The 10881-nt window shown below is 44.7% G+C and overlaps 1 protein-coding gene across 2 annotated transcripts in view; it reads left to right on the top strand.

Annotated features, from left to right (window-relative positions):
* The first annotated feature begins 434 nt into the window (after positions 1-434).
* Positions 435-10881, top strand: part of Tgfbr3 (transforming growth factor beta receptor 3) — a 209413-nt gene continuing 198966 nt past the window's right edge. Inside the window, exon 1 of one of the 2 annotated variants that reach the window (XM_008826826.3) lies at positions 435-746. The gene's annotated coding sequence lies outside the window, so the exon portion shown is untranslated. The remainder of the gene's footprint in view (positions 747-10881) is intronic. The other variant, XM_008826825.3, reaches the window with a different exon arrangement.

Raw genomic sequence — 10881 nt, 5'->3', positions numbered from 1 at the left:
TGGATAAACACCAAAGAACCAAGTAAAAGCCCTGCCTGCTCCAGAGATTCCCTGGCAAGTCTGAAGGATCTAGTTAAAGGCAGCGAGTCCCTGCAGTATGCGACCCACCCCTTGGACCCAACTCTTCTTCCCAGGACAACGCACCCCCTGGACCCAGCTCTTCTTCCCAGAAGGGACTCCCATCTGCCACACCATCCTGGACGCCCGGTCCTGGGCGGCACCCGGAGTTCCAGCCTTGCCTTCTCTACCGGAAGGGATTCACAGGCTGGAGCAGGCTCTCGGGGCTCATCCATCAGCTAGGGAGGCGGAGGGGAGGAGAGAGGACGCTGGAGGAGGAGTTTCTGGGCGGCCCGACCCCAGTGGCCGCGGCGCCCTTCCCCCCGCGCGCTGATTGCTGTGGCTGAGCGCCCGACCCCGCCCGCGCGTGTGCGCTGCAGAGCCAGGGCGCCGCGGCCCGATGGGGGTGATCCAGGCTTTCCGGGACACGGAGCGCCACTTTCCTCTCTCTTGGCAGTAAGAGAGAGAGAGAAAGGGAGGGAAGTGGACTGCTCTCCCGCCGGGCCACTTTCCCAGTGCGATTCCCGGAGCTCCCGGCAGGAGGTGACGGTCCCCTGCGGGGTCCGGATGGCGTAGTTGCTGCAACTGCAAAGCTCGCCGCCTCCTGCGAGCCCTGGGCGGGGAGACTTGCCTCGGCTTCCCCTGCAGCCTGTGGAGGGTGGATCGGCTCCGGACACGCAGCCTCCGAGGTACGTGCGGGCTCGGCCCGGCAGCTGCAGCTGCAGCCTCCCAGCCGCCGGCTTTGCAAACTGCGCGCTGCTGCCCGGCGCCTGCGTTCCGGGGGTCGCCCCGGCCCTCCAGACCCCGACCTTGGGACAGTGGCTCTGAGCGGGCCGGGATGATGCTGGGCAGACCTGGGATCCGCTATCGTCCCTGGTGGACAGCGCTCCGGACAGCGCGCAGAGCCGGGGAGGAGTTCCCCACCCCGCCCGCACGCTTCCTCTCCCGGGTCCCCTGCACTGCGCGCGGGCCTCTGCGCTCCCGGCGCGTGACAGCGTGGGTGGGAAGGGTCTGCTGTGGGTTTAAGTTCACCGGTGATGGACGGAGAGGCCGCAACTGCGGGACACGCGTGCGGCCGCCAGCCCCGGGTCCCCGCCGGCCGGGCCCTGGCTCCGGGAACTGCAGCCCGAGACCCCCGCGAAGAACGCGCCCGGGTTAACTCAGCCGCACTCCCGGCTTGCTTTGAAGGCTGGCTTGGTGTGGGACCCACTTGGAAATCTTGGACTGTTGTTAGAAGAATCTGCTTGCAGACTTGCTCTTATTAGGGCATTTTTCCCACTTTCCAGCATCCCGTGTAGTAGTGCAGGCACCTAGCGTGTCCATCCTGAACTACTTTGGCAGATTAGAACCTGGTAGGTTGAGTGTCCACACAGAGAAAGTCGCTCCATCTCCTTAGCTGTCAAATGGAAGGAACCGTGCGGGTCCCACGTGGAAGTTTTGAAGGATTGCCTAGGTATTAGCTATTAGGACGGTTTCCTGGCGCCGCCGAAGCGCTGCACAGGTGTCAGCACCCTGCGGTGACAGGAGACCCAGGAGGGTAAGGAGTTCGCGTGACAAACGGATATGGAGACCCGGACATTTTTGTTTCATCTTCTTTGGAAGAAGTGAGCAGCTTGGAAGAAGTCATCACACGCCAGAAAACATATCAGAATCCTTTACTATTCCCGGAATGGTACTTGAGACTAGGGGCAGTTACTTCAGTGAGAAACCAGCTGTTTCTTTTTGGGTGATAGAATACTGGCGTGAATTGAGCCCTTACAGTGTGTCGGTGTCTTCACAGACACAGTCGAACTTAAGCAGAACTCTGTGCTTGAAAGTGGTTTTAATAGTTCTATTTTACAGTCCGAACACGAGAGGCTGCATTATTTGTCCACGGTCATACAACTTTTCTGTTAGTTTTAACTCCTTGGTCTTAAGTGCTGCTAGATGTGTGCGCAGTAACTCCTTGACCCTCTGTTATCACCCCTCTTCCTGTCTGAGATGAATACAGCTTTTAGAACACAGATAAAATACGATTAATTTAGTTGATCATATATTTTCCAGGAGCCAAATTCCAGCTCTTCCAGGCTTGACTTCAAATAATTATAAATAGAACTCTGACTTGTGTTAATTTGGATCTTTATTCTTAATTTCTTTTATTAATCCACCAGACATTGTTGATCAAGGTTACTGGGCTTCCTTAGGAAACAGCTTGACGTTGGCACAGGAGGTAGGGAAATAATTCTTACCCCCTTAAGAGCTATTAAAGAGGAATTGATTTCATGCCATTGTGTCAGCTAAAGGATGTTGCTCTTTTTCTTAATGTTTGGCTTCAATTCTGCATTGTTTAGGGTTTCAAGGCTGATGCTATATTTTTGCCCTTCACTTTGTGGCCTGTCAACTTTAAATCTTCCTGTTGTGATAGAATCTGACCATCGCACGTCAGCTTTGCTTAACAACTGTTGGTTCAACTCATGTTTTGAGATCTCAAAATCACAAACTTAGTTTTGAACCCCAGCACGTCTTCAAAGGCATGTCCCCGGGGAAATTTGTTATTTTTTTAACATTCGCCAGCAGGGGGCGCACAATATATTGTTTGATATCCAGCGGCACATAAACCTGTTGATAGACATATATTTCAGAACTGGAAAATGTTGTGGCTTCATCTAGCAAAATAACCAAGTTGTTTTCTGAGTTTGTGGTGGAGAACTAATTAACCAACTGATTAAAAGAGGAATGACCTCGAGGATCCGTTGGTGGTTAGACAGATATTAAATACAACACACAGGATCCTTTTATCTTCTCATATGCTTTCCTTAAGAGGTATGTATGTAAAATAATTTGGGGTAGTTTGAACAGCGTTTGAGGTTATTTAGGTGAACTGGCACTCCAGGAAGATTTCATTTGTGAATCCTTTTGTAATGACCCTCCTTTGTCTTGTGGAAAACTGGATAAAATTAACTTATTCTCTGGGAGGTTGGTGCGCTCAGTCCTGCCATCAAAATCTTTTACTAACATATTGCAAGTGCAAGACAATAAAGAATCATTAACCCTGCATTGTTACAATTGCGTTGCTACTATTCAGACTTGTAGCTTTTAGAACAGGCTGAATTTCTACTTAAAAAATGCTTGGGAGCAGAAGTGCTTGGGATTCCTGAGCTTTTAGAATATTTGCATAGAGACATAATAAGACCTCTTGGGGGAGGAGACCTAAGTCTAAATAGAATTTGTATGTGTTTCATTTGTACCTGATACCATACAGGTAATTTCATGCAGCGTTTTTAGTGTACCCGCATCTTGGCCTCTGCTGGTCACATGAGGTCAGTGTGGAATTTTCCACTGTGGGATCGTATTGGTGCTGAAAAAGTTTTGGATTTTGGAACATTGCAGATGCTGGATTTTTGGATTAGGGATGCTCAACTTGAATGATGATAGTTTAAAGTATCTTAGTCTATACATAGAATATAGGCATCTGTGGTGTCTATTTGGACCGACACACCTGTAAATATGTGCATAAGCAATATCTAACAATTAGTATGCTTGTAAATCAGTCACACTTGACTTTGTTTTTTATACAAGGTTTTCTATTTGTAGTTGTGTTAGCCAGCTTCTTTTCTTGCTTCTTGTGTATTTTGTAGTATAGATATAACTTTACTTCATTAACTGTTAGGGTCACGTGGATCCTATTTTAAATAACTTTGAAATTTAGTCACTTCTTTCTAAATCCTAGCTCTGTACACTTTACAGAGGCGGTTTATTTAGGATCTTACTTAGTCTTCCATCCTTTGATCTAGTTTATTTATTCCACAAAATGTTTATCAATCCCCTATTCTCTAATCAGCTTATGATTCCAGGGCTTTGGAGTTTGGCAAATTAGCATCCCATCCTTTGACAACAGGGGGTCACAATGGTTTAAGCCTTTAAAGATCAGGCAAAATTGGTTTGCTGCAAGGAAACTATTGTCCCATTCTTTTTAAGACTCAAAGGAATTAATCTTTTCCTTTTGCATACAAACTTGGTTGTATCTTGTAAAAGTCAGCTTGTCTAAGAGCCCAGGAAATTAGGAAATCCTGTGGGGTCATTGCTGACTTCTTTTAGTACCTAAGCGATCACCAAATTCCCGGGATCATAAATCTGTGAGACGTTCTGACGTTCTATTTTAAACTTAACAGACAGAGCAGGTGGAATTTAGAGAATGGCAGGTTAAGTAGTAACATGGCTACAATACTGGTTTTTTTTTCCCCCAGGTGATTCTTTTCCATGGACATTTTAAGTGACCCCAGTTCTGGGTAAATCATTTTGAAATAACTATTTTCTGTCTTTTCATTACTGTTGGGTGGAGATTTTTGATGATCATCTTTATTAGTTAATAGAGGACAGACTTTTCACTCCAACAGCTATTTGAATTTTTTAAATTATTTTTATTTTTATGTGTTTTGCTTGCATGTATGTGCAAGAGCAGCCAGTACTGTTAAAGATTGAGCCTTCCAGCTAAAAACCCCACCACCAACAGCTATGTTTTTTGTTCGTTCGTTTTTGTGAACAGGGTCTCTCTGTAGCCCCAGCTGGCTATGTAGACCAGGCTGGCCTTCATCTCACAGAGATCTGCCTGCCTCTGCCTCCTGAGTGCTGGGACTAAAGGCATTTGCCACCACACCCTGCCCAACAGCTATTTTTAATAATGACTTTAATAACAATTTCAGTCAGTTCACTGAAAGATCTTCCTTATATTTTCAAACTTTTTTAATATTTAAAAATCTTAACTAGTTTCTGAAATTTACATCACTAGTTGGACACGTTTTTAGAGGTCTTTCAGTACTGCTCTGCAGTAGGCATGTAGACAGTCAGAGATGTAAGAATGAGCCTAGGTTATATGAAAAACTAGTTTTTGTTTTATAGTAGTGCTGGCATTTGAACCCAGGGCCTTACACATGCTAGGCAAGCACTCTGTCTGTAGCCTTGATGGTAGAAGCTAGCCCTTAAGGAATAGCAGTGTGAATGTTTGAGTCATTGGAAGAAAGGGGAATGTTAAGATGCATGGCAAGTTGTCTGCTTTCCCTATCTTCAGAGTTAACTCTTGAATTGATAGCAGTGTTTCTCTGCAGAATTTCATAAAAGTAGAAGCTATTGCTAATTTGTCCAGTTTCTAGTCAAGCTGAAATAAAAATCAGCACCACTTGGAAAAGCTGCACAAAAAGGTTCTGGGTCCATTTCCTGGGCTCTGTCCATTTCTAGATTTCTTGTTTTTATAGTGTTTGAAATAGCACATTTGCTTTTTAATTGACTTGGAGTTTCATTTGCTCCATTTGCAAAATTCTTGCTTAAGACTCAGTGTGGATTTCCCAGCTCTCTCCCTCCTCACCTTAGATACCAGTGATTTCAATCTCCAGCTCTCTCAACCAAGATATGTATAATATTTTGAGTTTGTTGAAATATTAATATATATTTTGCCTGAGGCTACTCTTGTTTGGCCCTTATTCTACATTTTTTTTCCCTTTCAGTTTTTCAGGCCAAAGATGAAGACTTAAATAGGATAGGCTGAAAACTTCTGAGGACTGGAGAAAGTATTCAAGGAGAAAGATCTGTTTCTGGTGTTTGTGTTAGTGATTCTTCTATGCTGATAGCCCTTCTGGCCATGACTTGGGAGGTAGCAGCAAGAGAGTCAGGAACTCAAAACCATCCTATGCTATATAATGAGTTTGAGGCTAGCCTGGGATACATGGATGAAAATAAATAAAACCTCCAAAATTAAAACCAAAACTTGAAAACTTCCAATCTGGGACTCTTGAGTGATGTGTAGAGCTGGACAAAGTTCAGTTTTTAGAATTTAATGTCAAGCTGTTACCAGGACAATCAGCTAGATTGTGTCAGAAATAATAGATTTGTCTTCACTGTAAGAAAAAGAATAATAAAGAAGCATCAACTCCCCCTGCCTTTTGGGGATCAGACTTCAGAGCTGGTGCTGTTCCCACTGGGAGGGAGCACCTGCTTTTCTGTCCCTCTAAACACTTAACTCATATCCCTGGTGTATGTTGAAGGTCAGGATTTTGAATAAAATTATAGAAGGGTCATTTTTTTGAAAACATATTTAAGTTGATTAGTTCCTGAAAACAAAAACAAAAACAAAAACAAAACAAAACAAAACTGTAGAGAACAGCTTTATGGAAGGAGTCCTTGCGCCTTTCCTGTCTTTCCTGTTGGTCAGATTGTCCTGGGGATAGTTTGCTTGTGGCACAGATCTTGTGACTGGGCCATGTGGAGAGTCTAGCAGAACTTTGGATTTTTTTTTAACTGCTTTATTAATGGAAACTTGATGAATTCTTAATTCCATTTGGTGTGTGAAAAGAGCCCCTCTGGAGAGAGTCATCCTGTTAGCATTTTTTAGTGATTTATGTGTTTTGGCAGCGTGATGTTGGTCCTTGGTTTCAAAACCATGTTGGTGGCTGTTTGAAAATCTCACTTTGTATTTATCTAACTGTGGAATAATTGCTGGAGCAGACTATGGCTTTTCTTCCCCTTTTCTTCACACTTGGGAGGTTATTTGAGGTGAGACACTTAGATTCTAATCACAAAGCCTAAATATCTGTGTGTGATCCTCCCTGGGTTATGAGTGATTTCTGTTGTGGCTTTTATTCTTTTAAAACAAAACGCATTCAAACACAAAACTCTTCTCAGTACCTGTAAAGGGTAAGTGTCTCATTTTGTCCTATACTTTTGTACAGTTCGCTGACAAATTCAATAGGGCTTGGAGGGAAAGCACCATTGAGTCATAACGTAGGCCGTGCATCAATGCAATACAGATCTTCCCTATATGTGTGGGAGAAGTTTCTCATCTTCTAAATGGGCTTGTTTACTATTTTGGGTCTCCCTCTTTCTGCTAAAGCCTTTCCAAATGGACATTCCTCTATCATTCTCTCTCTCTCTCTCTCTCTCTCTCTCTCTCTCTCTCTCTCTCTACTTTATGACTTTAGAGAAATGGCCACATGTCATATATTCATAATATATCATATGAGTCATGAAAAATGTATGAGGTAGCCACCCATTTTGTGAAGAGACACCTGTATCCCTTTGTCTTCAAGCCACGCTATTCAGTATAAGCTATAGTTGCAGTCTAGTCATTGGGCTCATTATGTTTTCAACAGGAGTCTGGGGAAGGAGAGAATACATGTTATATTTCATTTCACATTTTGTCTATATTTATGCCTTTTTTTTTTTTTTTTTTTTGCCAGTTTGTGATATCTGTATTTCATTGTTGGAGTATCTGTTTAAGGTTTTAATTTTATTCAGTGTGTGGGAAAAAGAAAAAAAAAAAGAAGAAGAAGGGAAAAAAATTTTCCTTTAGAAGTTCTAAAGATTTCCTTTAGAAGGAGTTCTACCAAATTCTTGAAAAACGCCTCCAGAAAGTGTCTCAGGTAGAAACCATGCTGAATAGCATTTGAATGGGGGTTGGGGGAGGGGAGGCTAGTTGAACTCAAAGCAGGATTCCACCTACTTTAAATGGCTGGGGGCTAAGAAAGGGAAGGAGGCCTCTCATTAGTTAGGAGAAAGCTCACTGTTGCATAATAAGGGACTTAAGTGTCCCGTGTCCCCCGTGTGGTCCTCCCCCAAACTGGTAATGTCTCTAGCAGGTATGTAGGTGGGAGCTTTGTGGAAGGCATTTTGCTAAGGTTGAGGTTCTTTAGCAGGCAACTCATATAACCCCAAAGATCCTGTTCTACAAAAGCCAGGAAAAAGCAGCCTGTTTCCAATTATGCAGCACAAAAAATAGTGAAATTAAGCCAGGAAAAATGATCATTTGGGAGCTGGGTTGCTATTTCACAGAGGGTAAAGGACAAAGGATTGTAGCTGCAGGCCTTAAGGGATCTGCTCACTTTTCTACACTTTTCTATTGGCTTCCAGATGCTTCACAAGTGCTCTGTATTGGAAATTAGGACTGATTTCAGGATTAAAGACTTTGGCCTCCTTTGGGTCCCCTGATTCTCAGAGGGTCCCTGCAAGAGTGGTTAGGCAGCTTCTGCTGATGCTAAGGGGTCTGGGCCTGGGATTCTGGGACCCAACTGGTGTGTTTGGCAAAGCTTTTTCTTGTCTGCACAGTGCCAGGTAAGTGTAAAGTCCTCCAGGGTTTTCTTACATGTTCCCCATGCTTTCAGTGCAACTGTAATTTCTGGGGCTCAGTGAAAGAAACTGGGGGAGAAAGTGTAGGATGTGGGAGTGGAAAGAGTATGGAGGTATGACCTGGAAAGATCTGGATGACCTTGGCCTCTACCTCAAACTCCTGATCCTCCTGCCTCAGCTTCCCATGTGTGGGCCTAACAGACATGTACCACCATGCCTGGTTTGTTTTATGTGGTGCTGGGGCTCGAACACAGAACTTTGTGCCTGCTAGATAAGCTCTCTACCAGTGGAGCCACATCCCCAGCCCAGCAGCTTAGCCTTTCAGAGGTGCTGCACTGGTGCAGGTCCAGGAGAGTCAGGCAGCTAAGAAACCTCCTTTCTACAGCTGGGAGGTCCTGTCTTCACCCTACCCCTCCACAGAGTATTGAATAAGACTTTCCTGGTGGTTCAGGATCTCAGACAACAGTCAGTACTGGCCAGGTGTCTTTTCTTCTCACCCCAATGTACTCCTCACACCCACCTACAGCATGAACAGCCAGAGAAGGTGTGAAGTAAAAAATTCCGAGCCAGTTCACAGTCAGCATCTTCACATCCTCTGCTGATGCTCCTGTTTCTTCACTCTCCTCTTTTCTCCATGTTCTGTTTTTGGAGTTTCTACCTTTTCTGTCATATTCCTGATGTCTCTGCCATCTTCCTTTGTAATGTTGAGTTCCTTTGTGTTGGTCTGTTTTCTGTTGCCATAACAAAGTAGTCAAGACTGGAGTGATTCATAAAGAATAAAGGTTTTCTTACTTCATGGTTCAGAGGGCTGGGAAGTTCAAGACTGGGAGATTATATCTGGTGAGGTACTAGTTGCTAGGTAGGGGGACCATCCTCAGAGTGCCCAGACAGCACAGAGGGAGACAGAACACCCCAACTCAAGTCTCTCTTCTTTGTAAAGCTGAAGTCCTATTGGATTGGGGCCCCTCCTTTATTACCTTACTTAACCTTACCACAATGGATTGAGTTCTGCCCTCTTGATACTTCACAGTGAGGATTGGTGGGAACACTGAAACTCAGCAGAAGCTCCCCTTCCCCCCTTCTCTCCATCTGCATTTAGCTGCTCATATTCCCATGTTTCAGTGGCTGTGTCGACTCTAGAAGCGTTAGACCCATATTCACAGTAGTCTGTGAACACAGTCATGTGGTGGTTCAGCAGGTCTGTCTGTAAAAGTCAGGGTCAACTCTGTGGCCTCAGCCTCCTCTGTATTTCTCATGTCAGCAGTGGCACCTTCGTCAAGCTGGGAGTCTCAGCCGACTTCCTTCTGTTTCTTTCCCCGAATGGGCTCACCCAGTCCATGCGGTCTTTGCCTAGTGCATCTCCGCAGGTGGGATTCTCCTCTCCATTCCCAGGTCTTCACAGGACCTGGGCCAGTGCCATCATCTTCTAGCTGCTTTTCCTGGCTTGAACATTTGTCCCCAAGCTTTCATCCACAGTCACTGGTACTTTCTAAAGCACAACCCACTCTCTATTTCTTGCATCTTCACTTTGCCATGGTTCCATTCACCTTAGCATGGAATGTGTGGTTATTAACTTAACATTTTCAGCCTTTTCTTCCGTTCCTTCCTCTGCTTCCTTTGAACCTCACGATGTTCACACCAGCCTGTTGTACTTTCCCGGGCATGGCAAGTGTGTTCATGTCCCCCTTCCTAGCATGCCCTGTTCTCCCTTCTCCCTGGAGGTCCTGATCCGGTCTTCCAGGGTCTCTGTCAGTACATCATGTGGCTTGTCCTGCAGGTGGCTTTTCTTGCTAGCTCATGAGAACTTTTTTCTTCTTTGACAGATTGTGGACTTTCCTAGATTGAGATTGATGCTTTTTTGGTTAGCTTTCTATCACTATAACAAAATATCTGAGATAATTAACTTATAAAGAGAAAAGTTTTATCTTGGCTTACAGTTTTGGAGGATCTAGTTCAGAATTGATTGGCCTGTGGCAAGGCAGCACATTCTGGTGGGAATGTATGACAGAACAAAACCATTCATGTCATGTCTAGGCAGCAAAAAAATAAAGTAAAACAAGATAAAATAAAGGGTGGGGTTCCACCACCACCTCTTCAAGGGCCTACCCTCAGTGACCAAAGACCTCTCACTAGGCCTTACCTCCTGAAGGTTTTACCACCCCCCAATAGAGCCACAGTGGGGACCAAGCCTTTGGGAGAACATTCAACAACCTATCCATAGCAAAGTTTTACCATCTTTGTTTCCTGGGTGTATTATAGACTGGACCAACGATATGTGTTGTCAAATTGAATTCTTCAACTCAGTTCTGTTTTAGTTAAAGCTCTGAAGAAAAGTCCAATTTATAGTGGATGTAAATATGATAGAAAAGATAGGGGAAGCCAACTAGGAATCATAGACTGTAGGATTAGGGTAGAGCTTAGAATAATCTTTAGTCCCTCTTCTAAAGATGAATGTCAGAGAGGTTAGGCAGCCTGCCCGTGACCACACAGCTGGTGAGCTGCACTGCCCTCCTTTCTCTCTGCAGCTGGTGTTTACCTAATGGCCAGAGTGATTCTGGTGAATCTAGCCTAAGCTAGATCCCATCATTCCTTTTCTTAAGCTCTCTACCATTACTCTTTCTTCCTTTGCCCTCCTTCCTTCCTTTCCTTCCTTCTTTCCTTCCTTCTTTCCTTCCTTCCTTCCTTCTCTTTCTATCCATCCTCTTCTCCTTCCTAACCCACCGCCTCCCT

This window comes from Nannospalax galili, unplaced genomic scaffold (assembly GCF_000622305.1).
Source record: "Nannospalax galili isolate Female #2095 unplaced genomic scaffold, S.galili_v1.0 scaffold451, whole genome shotgun sequence".
NCBI lineage: Eukaryota > Metazoa > Chordata > Mammalia > Rodentia > Spalacidae > Nannospalax > Nannospalax galili.
This window is presented reverse-complemented; position numbering and strand designations above follow the sequence as displayed.